This window comes from Bombus bifarius, unplaced genomic scaffold (assembly GCF_011952205.1).
Source record: "Bombus bifarius isolate JDL3187 unplaced genomic scaffold, Bbif_JDL3187 scf7180000008140, whole genome shotgun sequence".
NCBI lineage: Eukaryota > Metazoa > Arthropoda > Insecta > Hymenoptera > Apidae > Bombus > Bombus bifarius.
In genome coordinates, this window is record NW_022884468.1 from 1,076,103 (window position 1) to 1,090,518 (window position 14,416).

Sequence of the window (14,416 nt, forward strand, 5' to 3'; positions counted from 1 at the left end):
AACATTATAAGTGGAAACGTGACAGAAAATTGATGAGCACGACGTATGCAAGTTGGTAGGTATGCAAAACAGAATCTGACTAATACTGACAACCGACCTCTACTCATTCAGCGAATTACAGATGTGCCTCACTGGCTGGTAACTACGAGTGTCCAATTACTTCCTGTTAACCGTCCGATTGTCGTCCATCGCCATGCAATGATACTTCTACCTCGAAATAAGCCGTGCTGCGGGCCAGTCACTGCCACCGACATTCTGCTTAATATAATTACGAAGTATCGATCCTATCCGGTACAAGCGACAAGAGAGAGAAGAGGACGAAGGATTGCTAAACGTTTTGGATAATGTCATTACCTAATTCAAAAAACGCGCGTTTCATCTGTTACTCCTGAAACGACCTTTTTTCTGTCTTGATCGTCCAAATTCGCATCTTCAGTAGTAGTAGACACTATCGTAGTATAGACATTTTGTAAAGGGAAACATATTGGCCTTGAGATTTCGAATGAATTTCAGAATAATGCGAGACCATTGGAACTTCTTACGTTTAGGTTCAATTGTTTCGTATCTCATTCAGTAGTGTCTTGTATAGTGTTAGAGTTCTATAGTGCTTTTGTTTTCGCGGTTTCTATATTATAAGATATAAAAATCAAGATACAGTTTGATGGAGAAAAAGTGATCCTTTATTCTTGATAGAAATCACACGAAGCAAAGTCTAAGACAAAATGAGATTTCAAAATCCAACTTCTTACACTCGATTATAAAACATTACCTGATTCGTACTGACAGAGGGTCACTATACACACTTTCATTATACGCTCTACAGCTGTATACATTTTTTTACGGATATTAGTCCCGAACGCTTGTTTTGTGTCTCGAATAAAAGTATTAAAGGCCAGATTTGTAAAATAACCTTCAATATTCAACGATATTTCGCAATACAGGTACAAAAGAAAAGTAAAGAACAGTCACGTAACATTAACGTATCTTACGTAACCTTTACTTTCTTCTGGTACATCGATGAATTCGTTAGCTCGTTCAGTCTCGTCGTCCAACGAGGCATCGCAAGGATCGAAGTTACTCATCGACATCGCAGCGCATAAAGCAGCTAGGAAAGTTGAAAACAAAGTGGCAGTACGAAATAAGGCGGCATAAAGCAGGGGGTGCACGGGGTTGGCGGTTAGAAGGGAGAGTACGCGGGCAACACGCGAGGATAAGAGGGTTGGGTAGAGGCGGAGGGACTCGTTATGCACGAAACGCATTACTTTTATCTCGAGCAAGCCGAGAGTGGCGCCGAATTGCAATCAATTTTTTGTCTTTCTTTCTCAGCCCCACTCATCGCTCACCCTCTTCTTCCTCTGCCTTCTTCATCCCTCCGCCCAACCGGCTCTCTCATTTTATCCGCAGTCCACTCAGTTCCATTCCTTTTGGTTCCGTTCTGAACTGATCCGTGCCTGGCCTGGGCCGTGTTTCGTTCGTTCGTTCGCTCATTCGTTCAGGATGGCTGGCTGGCGTTACCCCGTGCAACCGGAATTTGCATCCCGAATCCCACTATTTGCATTTCAATTCCACGAGACTCTCGCCACCGCCGCTGCCACCGCCACTGCCAAACGGCGGCTACAAACATAAATACGAATTCAAGGGTCCACAAATGACTATATCTCGCATAACTTCACGAACGATTCTGTGTATCCTGATTAGGTCCGGTTACCGCGGACTATACCGTTTCCTGTTCCACTTACGTACGCCACGGGATTTTGGAATTTCAAGAACGGAGCCGGGATTAAGTCGCCCACCGCTGCTACCTCTTTTCCTTTTTTATCGTTTAATATCGGTGTTATACGTTTTCTTCGTTGCACAGTTATAATATATAACTGCGTATTCCATCGCTTTGAAAGAGATTTTTATCTTCGGCGAAAAAATGTTGTATGCAAGCGACAGTTGAACAGGCTCATGATCGACTGGAAATGAAACAGTAATTGAAATAAAGCCAAGGTGTGCTGTGTTTTTTCTTTTTTTCCAATTTATAGCTGAATGAAAGTACGGTTGCCTGGTCGTTGAATTATACGCTGAAGTTTATTTATCGGGAATTCTATTAAAGTTTAATATAGCGTGTATTTAAAATAACTGTGTTTCCGTTGCATTTGCTTTTGCATTTATATACCTTTATAATGACATGGTTGAAATACACGTATTAAACAGAATAATGCTTCGGAATTTTAACATAAAGGGAACAATCTTTAGTGTACTGTCATGAATATTGTTCGTATCTTCGCGAATTTCCGTCTATTAAGAATACTAAAGGTATTGGAAGGGTTGATCTACCAATAATTAAAAGTTCAATCGATATGGTAATTATTATATCTTCAAAATAAAATAATTGAATTACTATTTACCGTAGCATCCTTTTAAATAGTAAGATTTATTATGGAAACATTTTTTTTAAGTAATCGTAATTAGTTCATTGAGCAATCAATTAAATTATAAATGAAAATAATTAAATAAAGTGTATTTTTAGTATACACTTATTGCATATATTCCAAACATATTATCGTCTCTACAATTAATAGGATTGAACTGATAATATAGGATAACAAGGATAATAAGATAAATCATAACAAGATAAATCATATAACAGCGCATCATTAAATTAATCTGTGCAGTCATTAGGATATATGAAAAAGTGCCTTTGGTGAAGAATACGATGAGTTTTACCCAACTTTCCCTTTTCAATGATGCAATTACACTTACGCCGTATATAAGCAAACTTCAATGGGAACATGAATAATTGAAATAGTTGCAAGAATTAATTACAAATTTCATCTCCTTAAAAAGTGTATGTATTATAAGAAATGAAAAATGTTATACGAACTAGATTTGTCAGATCTGTTCATTATATAACTTTTTTACTCTATCGCCTCTATAAAGAAATACAGAAAATTATGAACCAATATAATTCCAAAATATATTTAAACGATTGCCTCAACGACGAATATTAAATAGACGCCAAACAATGAGCATAGTAAAACAAAAATTACGTCGGTATCTAGAACAGAATGAATAACGTTTATTTCTAGGCTAGCGTAACGTTGTTTCGCGCGAACAAGTTTTCCGTTTTGGAAAACGGGACCCCGGCATAATCCGGCGAACCGGTCTGAAAATCCCGCGTGCACCGAACGTTGATGGCCGCGATCGAACCGCGTCCGATGGAACTGTTGGTCGCGTCGCGGCAAAAACGTTAATGCGACGTCTTCCCCAACGTGTGCGCCTCGAAGTACATCCGGTGATTTATCTACGCTGATACATGATAGTAGCCGCGTACACCGCATCAGTGTAACTAACCCCTTCACTCTGTAGAGCCCCTAAGGCGATGCTCTCTTCGACGCTCACGCTCGGATCGATCACATGTGCAGCGGTGTCTCTTCTCTCCTTCTATCCAGCCACTGGTATCCATCGGTCTCTCTTTCTCGTGCATCAAGTTGGTCGATCGTGATCGTCAAAGGGTCGCTCACTCGTAATCAGTCGTGCGAGGGCTCACGCACGTCCTATCGCGACTATCGGGGTCGTTAACCCCCCACCCTCTAACCGTTCAACCCTCCACCACCGCCACCTCCATTTCTACCTCCTTCGCCATCACCTTCTCCTATACCTTGCTAACCTCCGACCCTCTTCTTCGACCTTCTCTACCTCCTCCTCCTTCACCTTCTCTACCTCCACCTTCTCTTCGTCGAACGATGCACGATCTCTCTGCAACAACATGCAGGCCCTCGTTCAAAGGCGTTGCCTGTGCTCTGAAACCCCGTTTCACGGGCAGCTGGATCTCAGGTGAGACGTGAACGGACAAGAGAAAATACGGGGATACAGCAAGAAGGAAAATAAGGATCGTGCAGCAGGTACTCGTGCGTGTCGATCGCTTTTCTGGATTTTGAATCATGACGCTTGCCTCCCTCGGCTGCTGCCTTCCTCTTTGATCTTTAGATACGTCGTTTATCGACGAGGTCGTTATTTAGTTCTTTTCTCTCCTTGATCGAGACGAATCGAGAAGATGCACCGCGACTAGAGACGAGCACGGTTATGGGTTTTATTAAACGGGAGAGCGAGTTTCTACGAGCGCGTTATAATCACGATGGCTATCAAAGTTTATCGTAGTTATCGGTCAATAATTAACCGTATTATTGCCAGGTCATCAAATTCGGCTATCGCGAGCCATTAATAGCTCGCCGATTTAGGTCTAGCTGCAAATTTTCCGTTATCTCCGTAATATGGAGTTTAATTTGCTGTTTGTGTTTCGTAGTGGTATCCTCGTTAGGCGTTCGTTACCGTGTTATTTTCGTCTTTAATGATAGTTATATATAGAGATGATTGTGTAGACTGAAAGCTTAATGAGTACACGTATTAAAATGGAAGATTATTGGAATAGAGGATTTACCGATGAAGAATTAACGAGACGTAGAATTATTGCAGGATGGTTATTGATTCTAACTAATTTTAATTATTATATTCTCTTTCAAAAATTATTAATAGTTCATTAAGGATGTCTAACGTTCCATTAGAATAAGTAATCTTCTTTTTTCTAATGACACCGTTGAAGTTTCGTCTAGAGTGATACATATAGTCGACTTCAGAAAATTATAGATAGTTTTAATAAATAAATTTGATTAGAAAATATATGAGAATGTAACATTTATACCTGTAAATCTTTACATCAATCACTGAACATTACAAATATTCACAAATGTTGAACGTCATATGATTCTGTTTTCCCATTTCCCTCTGTTGCTTTACGAGGAAAAACGACCATAGTGAGACACCGAAGACACAGCTAGTAGATTGCAAATGAGAGCTTTCGCAGTAGCTGTATGTATTTCTTTACTGAAGATTTTAATCCCGCGGGCAACGCAATGCCGGTTTAACGTCCAGAGATTCCAGTGCTCTCTACGTTTTGCCGCTTCTTTCGCGATTATCCGTCTTTCACCTTCCTCTCCTTAGTCTGTTTTCAATGTGAACATTCTCTTCGCGGTACGTTTGGCGCGAATAAAATATCCACCTGTACCGTAACTTGGATTATCTGAGTTCGGATTGCTTGCGTGTAGAATGTCAGAATGACAATACGCGAATTACCTTGTTCAAAATCTATCGCGCGTATTACAGTACATTTACATAATATACATTTGTCTTTATGAAAATTGACACATGCACAAGCTAAATTATTTAAGAACGAACGAGGAAAGACATTGAAGTTTAAAATAACTGCGGACACAGAGTCGCCGTTGTAACTCATCCTTTCTTCTCTCGATGAATCGTTGTCGCGATGGAAATTGATTGATGAAACGAGAATCGGGATGGGAAAGAGAAATGAGAGAAACTGAACGTTGGATAAAGGATGTCACGCATAGAAAGCATTAATTGCGAGAGATAAAAACGTTTGAAATTACAAGTAAAGGGTATATGTTAAACGATATATTTTATTTGAACTGATTTTTAACTGCCTCTGAGGAAAAAAGGATCTAAGGAAAAATAACTAAAACGTCAAATATTGTTAAACGTTTGTTAAATAATATCTAGCAAATATATGCATCTACTATTTCTGATTTATATGACTACAGTATTAGTATGGATATACGGTAGTACATATACGATCGAAAGAGAATTACATCCTTGATCCTATACGTTGATTGGATACGAAATTCTTGACATATCGGTTACATCGAAATTGGTAGATCAATGATCACTGGTAATCAAGAAGGTTACGTGGCTCTCGTTACTAATCAATGTAATGGAGTACGACGAACATCTCGCATAACAGCGACGATGTCCGGGCTGCTGTAATTGCTTTCGATTGTTGCTTATATGTATATGGAATATTTGGCTGGAACCAGAGACACGTTATTATTGTAAACACGAGCAGGGATATACGAACTATGAAACGAGGAGCGTTTAGCGGATATCCGTTTCATCTTCGCTTGATCTGCTTGGTATCTTCGAATTAGATCAAACCACTTATTATGTGCCTGAAATTTTTTATTGCGGGAATAAATAGTCAGAAAATTAACGTTTTATATGTTTGCATAAAAAGTCATCTCAATACAATTCGATCGAAAGGAACATCGAATGCAAACGATTGACGCCTTGACATATTTTGCATGACGTGTTTGTATGACAAGGTATGTAAGTAAATTGAATCTGTGTGACAGTAAAATTTTCCAAAAGTTACTGATAATTTTACTTTGATTGAAACCTTTCAACAACACGTGAGAGGCAATAAGAGAGAGAGAGAGAGAGAGAGAGACGTCGTAAAATCTCATTGGTCTTCGTCATCTGTACCCTTTAGAGCTTAAATTACATGATGTCATCAAACACAGGACAGTGAAAGTCGAACAGGGATTGCGTATGTTTGAAAATATTTAAAACTTCTCCCGGGCGTTTAATTAGGACACGTTCGCCCGAAGTTGGCAGAATTATGTTTGTACAGCGCTTAGCAAATATTACTCTGCACAATCCCTTCATAAATATTCCAGAGCTGCGATAAACTAACATATGAGTTCCTTCGATCAAACTTAATCTGTGCAACTCGCGAATTCTCTTGGCGTTAATTAATTCACACGCATGCGAATGAAAGAAAAAAGAACGGGGAAACTAGGAAGGTAAAGGAGAAGAAAAAAGAAAAAAAAAAACCTTGACGATAAAGAAACGCACCCAGAAGTATTTTAATCATTCGTGACAGTTCCGCGTAGGCGACGGTTGCACGCAAACTGCATGAAACGTTCAGAAATGTGTTAGGCTGGAATAGCGCCGGAAATAAAGAATTATCGAACGTTTCAGTCATCGCGCACGAGTAATCAAAACGATCGTATTTTCTTCGACACAATTCAAGTGTTTACGAGTTTTCCACGACACGGCTAACCTTTGTCTACGAGATATATTTCCTAGTTTGCGAGGACCTGATATCTCCTGTGGGACAGAGACTGTGGACAAGCACCTGCTTGCTCCCAAGATGGTCTTAACACAATACCGGCCGCGCTCTGCTAGTAGCTGGCCTGGTTCAAATAGCTCGTTGCACGCCGGTAAACTACCCGTGCAAACGGTAAACTCAAATAAATCATGAACCTCTGAAGAGACTTCCGGATGCGTTCATTAAAAAATTCATCGAGTCGCTCGCCATTGAATCGTGGTAACAGTCGGAACAGCAGCTGGCTGCGTGACGAACGAATGCCATGGGAATTCCGTCGAACGGCCGTAATTGGAAACTGATTTGTATTCCGAGCTTTAAGATAATCACACGTTGTAATAGGTATTCACGCGGCAGCTTCTAATTAATTGCCGGTCGTGTACGCGTATCATCTGTAATTGTTTACCTTCGTCACTTTAATTATTAATTATAACGAACAAGCTGCCAGGCAAGTTTCATTTAATTGGATACGTCCACGCTCAATATGGAGTTACTCGGGGAAGTGGAAGCTGGGTCTTGCAAAATTTTTTGTATGTAAACCAATTAATGGCTGCCGTTAGATGGAATTTTATGCCACGGGATGGAACATAATTCGCTTAACAGAGGAAGAAGCGCGAGCGAATACCGCGTATATACAAGAACATAGAGGAATGCGTGTTTACGCGTGAAGTTTTCACTGCCCCTGACAGAGCTTCGCTGGGTGGCAGGATCGTTGGCGGCCTATTCGAAATCACACTTTTTCAGGCGCCGTTTCAGCAGGTAACCTGCAATAACCAGATAATAGTTAGCCGAGATCCGAATTTATTTCGTCAGTGCACAGTTGGCTTTCAGCGTTCAATGATAATAGGATAATCGATGAAACTGTCACCTCGTACAAGAGGCGGTCCGATAGGCGGGATTCTGGCGTATTTCAACGAGACAAACCGAAGCCACAGTACGCAGCGTTAAATAATTGCTTGGTATCCGTTCGATTCTCGAGGGTGATTCGAATGGCGGGATTGTCGATGAACCGGGGTGAAGCGAGGCTGCTCGAAATGGAAAACCACGAAAAAAATTGAAGCAACAAAGAGACCGAACAGAAAGAGGGCTGGGTGAGAGGGCGGGAAACGCGGGAAAGAGAGCGACACGAACAGAGGTAGGGGTGAGATAGAGCGAGAAGGAGAGGGGGTGGGATATCAGGTTGGAAGAACAGAGAGATCGGCGATAAACGAATCAACGATCGTCAGCCACAGGCTGACCGCCGACCGCGCCCCGACGCTCTGCGCCAACGAGAAATTGAAAATGGAAATGTTTAATTGCCCGAAAACACGATGCCGCTCTCCACCGCGTCGTTTTATATTTTTCGCCACTTCTACGATGCCGCCGTACGTACCGATCGTGTGTTTTACCAAAGGATTCGTTTGTTTATTGCGGACAACGGAATCTTTTTGTACTTTAAATGGCAACATATCTTTCGTATTTATAATTGAAACGTTGCTCGTTCATTGACAGGGCATAATATGTTTGGCGCGTTACTGAAATGCCATTGAAGTGTTGTTAAGTAGTATCGGTTCATTTCAATTTCGATATAGTGAATGCCGGTGTATAAAGCATTATAATTCCGTATTTATAAAAATATTTATAATAGCAAAGAATGTTAATAGTGTGAATGTGATAAATATAAATTGTTATTTCCTATTCGGCATATTAGAATTATGTTTTGGTATGACATAACTATTATATTCAATTAAAAAGTATAACATCTGATCGTTCTCAAGTATATACATGTATATATATACATCTTCGTATAAAGTAATTCTATACAAAATTATTCTTTTTTCTTTGTATACCTTTTACGTTGCTCGTATAATTCAACAATTTTATGTAAGAAAGAATCGAGAATCGATTAAAATTATATGAACAGTACATCTACGAAATCAATTCAACAAAACGTGAATCGAACTCAAACACGGATCAAATCATGAAAAAAATCAAAGTCTCTACGTTACATCCCCTTGTTGTTCCCATTCAAAGAACTGGTCATTAATCAAGCGTGAAAGTAGTTTAAGTATCCGTTGTGCGTTTTATATCGCGTTCCAGTGTTGCCAATTTCTACAAGTTTGATCGAGAATTTATCCGTTCTATCATCCACGGATAATAGATGGGAAACGTTGGCCCGTTGCATCGTGATAAATAGGATGCAAGGGTAGCTGAAGAGAATCGATGGAAGACGTCAGACAAGATAGAGGGCTTCTCGAGAAATTGCCATAGACACGGAAATGTGACGAAGGCTGACGAAGCCCCTCTGAGCTACGGATAAATACGGATGTCTTATTATTTCCTCTCGGAGAGCAACAGCTATGACGAGCGACCGGATGCTGGGATCAAACCCCTTGTATTTTCTCTCTTAGCGCTAAAGCGTGTCACGTTGTACCGAGTAGCATTCCGGTTAATTAACCGCCGCAGAAAAGCTCGTGTTTCCCTGCAGTTTAGGTGCGCCTGATTTGCATGTAGAAGTTCATATCGCGAACCACGGGGTCGTTGGAACGTTTTTGTATAGGCGAGAAAAGAAATCTCTAGACGAGTATGCCTGATATCTGCCTCGTTGCTTAGAAGAAAATTACGACCGCCTTTTTCGTAAATTTTCGTAATTTACGGTGAACTGAACTTGAATTTCGTTGGGAAATTTGAATACCACTAGGGCTGCTTTTAGGTAGAACCTATACTATAATGTATAAAGGGTAATTTGTGAGAGGTGATAAAAAAATATTACCGAAATAAACAGGTACACGGATGGTGTTCGAGCATACGAAGTTGAAAATTAATTCGGAGAAAATGTGAAAGGTTCTGCAATTTGTTTTATTATCATGAAGATGTAATATTTCTGTATGATTGTTATATTATAAATTGACAGAAAAAACAGTATGATAAACGCAATATCGTTGCACTCTCACAAAATCGAATATAATATCGCGTTTCGCGAATTCGTTTCTCACTAATTCTACGTCACAACACGACGAACTTCTCTCGACCACGATTAATTCAACTCTGAGAGCATTTTCCACACTAATTTTTCCCTTAACAAACCTTGGTAACGCTCACAACACTCCTTGACAACATTAATATATCTTGACAACGTTTATAAACAATCAGCCACGTCCTTCCCTGACGTCACACCATCCCACATTTCGAAAATACAGAATAAAATGTTTCACCCTGTAGCTTCGTTTACGAGAAAATCTAGTTTGAAAATTCATGAGGTACGTGTACGTTTAACTATCTCCTCCAATTCCTCCGTTCGTTTCAATTTAGTCTGATAATTTGTGAGACGAATTAATTAAACTATTTGAAAAGTGTACAGTATATGCGTTTAATGATTAATACAAACACAAATGATATAGAAATGTAATCAAACGTATATAATAGATTTCCAATCTTGATTTTCTTGAAACCTGAAGTCAAACATATTTATCGTAAATTTTCATAAAAGAATTCTTCCTTTATACATTTAAAATCATTGTTTCGATCGTTATATAATGAGTTATATATGACACTTTGCATATAAGGGAACCTATTTCTAATTTTTTAACGAAGATACTATCAAGCTTGGCTATATTATCATTGGTTAATCTGCAATATTTACCTGCCATGTTGGCATTGCAACATGTTTGTCGAGTGCAAATAATATATCTTTATCAATAAAAAAACTTAATTACTCGTACAATCCGTAAATCCACGCTAACTGGAAGATCATTTTTATTTCTTTCAGCAAATACTCGCACATCCCACGCAGCTAAAATAACCGACGTCTTTTTATATAACTGTGTATTTAATAATACGGTGCAACATACGAGTTTACGCTATAATTTGAATTATAAAGTAGCACGGAGAACTGGAAAAAGTGGGTGAGATTTTTAAACACGTTACTTTTTAAGGGATTCGTTTTAAATTTACACTTAGAGAGCATTGTTCAAAGGAGAGACAAAAACTCACGGCATTATGTTCTTTATCTAGAAGTTTACATTCCCAAGGAAGCGTGTTTTGAAACCGTGTTTGTACAGTCAAGTTGGGCAATGTATGCACGGGTAGCTGAAACGTAGCTTGAAACGTAACGTTACTAGGCACCTTTGTCGCGTCTGGCCTGTGAAGCCTCCCGGTGCGGTGCCTCGTTATCTTTTTATCTGGTACTCGTCCTACCCTTCTTCTAGAAAGAGGGACGAAAGGGAAGAACGTAGGGAAGAGTCAGGCGAGCGCACATGAGACACCCACATTAATTATTTTTCTTCGTCCTTTTGTTTTTCCCAGTCTCGCGACTCTTAGCCTGCCCGCCATTTTGCGAGACGTCACTGACCGCAGTTATCCAGCTGAAATACACGTAGATGTTTCCTTAAATGGATTGCCCGTCTTTGTCAAAACGTCCAAAAATTCGCGACCGTAACCCCTGCAACTACGTACATGTACTGGCGATATAGATGCCAGTTTTATATATTGTTAATAATTTAACGACCGCTTGACTTTTTAATCTACATCGATTTATGTAATTACAATGTTGATGAAAATAATGCTTGAAATAATAAGCATGTTATTTATTGAGCTATCGAATTAAATTTGCGTTTTGAATACATTATAAGGGTAGTAAGTACGAATTTACTGGTTATCGTGAAGTCATTAAAATTTAAATGACATTTTACTATTCGCTTTCATCGTGATTTATAAATGTACGTTAGCCACAAGTATATTGAAATAATCCGCGTTATTCAATCCACACAGATGTATAGGAAATTTCTGTAGGTGTAAATGTAATTAGTTAACATTCTCCTGAAATTTTGGATACTAATATTTTCTATACCCAAACAAATTCAAACAATTTCCCTGCAATCATTTCTTCAATGATATATATATATATATATATCTTTCATCCTGAATAAAGAGCTTCCTTGATTCTAGAAAATTTAAATTAATACATTATTCGACGAGTATATATTGTCAGTATCTGAATAATTTTTAAGATACCGTTTCTATATACCTTATATCACATTTACCCTTTCCAACGGTTAAAACTGATACAATTAAAATTAATCTTCTCTATTAATCGTTAATTCCAGGGAAATCTTTTAGCTAAGAAACGAGCAAGCTAGCAGGTTGATGCGTGACAAACAACGTTTTACGCAATATGCGATTAATCATATTTTAATCGGTGATTATTCGTTAAGTGGCGTAAACGGCAACGGTTATGCCACAAGATGCGCCGAGCAAAAGCATTTTTGAATTCGATAGCATCCGTAAGCCTTTCACGTTCAAGAAGCACATTCTGCAACGTGTCTTCAATTTTATCTAATAAAATGGAAGCTAGCGCCTTGTTAAGCCACCCTTTGGCGCTTGCTAGTAAATTAATGAGCTCACTGCAACACTACACCGTGCAAACCCTTATACCGTCCCAACCACCCCGTGCTTCCCACCCGCCCCCTTTACTCCGTTGCCAGTCTACTCGCTCTACGCTCTCCTCGGTCTACTCTCGAAACCAGCATTAAATCATACATCAGCGCACGATGTGGCGGATGACGAGGAGGAACGGGTCTGGAGAAGAGTAAAACGGGAAATGCTAACGGGGTGGAGAGGGTGTCGCGTATCCTAGTAACCATCACACGACGAGACCAGACTTTGATAGGGTTTAGAAGAAAACGCTATGAAATATTTCGATCAGATTATTATTATGATTGATAAATTTTTGGAAACGTAGCTGGTTGTTAGTCAATTTCGAATGTAAAATATCGAGCAGGGTAAATATTAAACATGTATCAAAAATTCTCTCAAATTGTATTTTATAACGAAAATATCGAAAGCATGTCCCTATAAAAATTTGTGTGAGCAATTTAAAAGAAAAATAGAGTACGGTATTTGACTGACGTTTTTATTTAAACCTGCAGCACGTATTATTTTCAATTTGAAAAATTTTTCCGAAATATATATACCGTAGGCAATACGTTACAATTTATTATGGAAGCAATATTCGTGGCGAAACGTGTTTGCGAATATAAATAATCATTCTTCATTCGATATTCACCATATTATACGGGTACCTGGCTGGTAGAGGAAAATACATCATTTGATTTCGATAAATTGCAACCTCTAAGTGCAACAAGAGCTTAGAAATGAACAACATTTATTCCGAAATCCCATTATAACTGGTAGTACCATTTCATCCACGTGAAAATCTACATTACGCATTGCTTATTGGGATTCAGTTGAAGTTATTTCACGGCCGCGTCGTGTAGATTAAGTCTTAAACATGCGGAATCTAGCCGAGAGCATGCAGAGAGGAAAAAGGGTTAACGCGCTGGCCGGAAGAAGGTCCGAGTGTGGTCAGCTCGTGTAATCCCCCTTTAAAACCGACAAGAATTAACTTTAGCACATCGCAAATTCGCACCACATTTTGCGGCTATTATGAATTTAAGCACTCTCCGTTTTGCGAGGTGTAAAGGATTCTGAAATGAACTCGTACGGTCAGCGACAAAAATGGCCCAGCAAGATGGCGATACGAAATGTTATTCAGGAAACAAGAGAAAATCAACGAACGCGGAAGATATTTAACAACGTGAAAAAAAGGAATGAAATACAAAACGTTGAATCGTATTAAACAACTTTTATAAGCACTATCTTTATGTTTTGTGCTTTATTTTTTCAGTCTGGTAATTCTGATTTCTCTAGCAGGAATATAACAATAAATCTATTCCCTAAATTTGATACATATATACACAAGCATCTCCAGAATTCATTATGTTTTAATGTTTCCAATTTCTTGATTATTTTTCACTGCCGTGTAATTGCGTGATATTTGAAAGTTACCTTCAAGTTTGCATGAGCACAAAATGATGACAAATTCAGTAGAAAGTTTCAAAAGATATTTCTTAACATGTTGAGAGTTACGCCATTAACTCACTACATTTAATCAACAATAATAATCAATCGACTAAGTTTATTATCTCTGATATACCTTTGTGTGTACGAATAAATTTCTAACTTTCTCAAAATTAAAAGAAATGCAAAAATTGAATGGCAAAATACCTCTACATCTTTTCAGAAAGAAAGTTACCGAAGACACATATTCAAGTAGAAAACGTATTTAGTAGCAATCAACTAATAATTTATTTGTAATAATCTGCTTTCGACCGTTAAAATAACGATTATAAAATGTAGTAATTATGCACCAAACTCGAAGAAAGGGGAATGACGCGTAACGAGAAGAACAATATGCAAGATTTCTGAGTTTAATAGATCCGACGAAAAGGGCAATGAAGTTATAACATGGTTTTCCATGGTTTTGAACCGGTGAGGATAGGGGTTGCTGGTTCTTCTCTCTTCCGACTACAGGCCGGAACTGGCCTTCTAACCTCGTTAACACACCCATCTTTCGTGCCGCGAACGAGCGAGGTTCGCCGATTTCATTACCAAAATGCTCCGTCCGGAAGTAATCAATTATTTCGAGTCAAC

At 38.9% G+C, this 14,416-nt stretch overlaps 1 protein-coding gene and 1 long non-coding RNA gene across 8 annotated transcripts in view; one reads left to right on the top strand and one right to left on the bottom strand.

Moving 5' to 3' along the window:
* LOC117208598 (nucleolysin TIAR) overlaps positions 1–14,416 on the top strand; it is a 584,542-nt gene that overhangs the window by 13,852 nt on the left and 556,274 nt on the right. The window lies entirely within an intron of this gene.
* The window catches only part of LOC117208602, a 187,898-nt gene continuing 179,705 nt past the window's right edge, over positions 6,224–14,416 (bottom strand). Inside the window, exon 3 of the long non-coding RNA XR_004487738.1 lies at positions 6,224–7,710. This is a non-coding gene — a long non-coding RNA (uncharacterized LOC117208602). The remainder of the gene's footprint in view (positions 7,711–14,416) is intronic.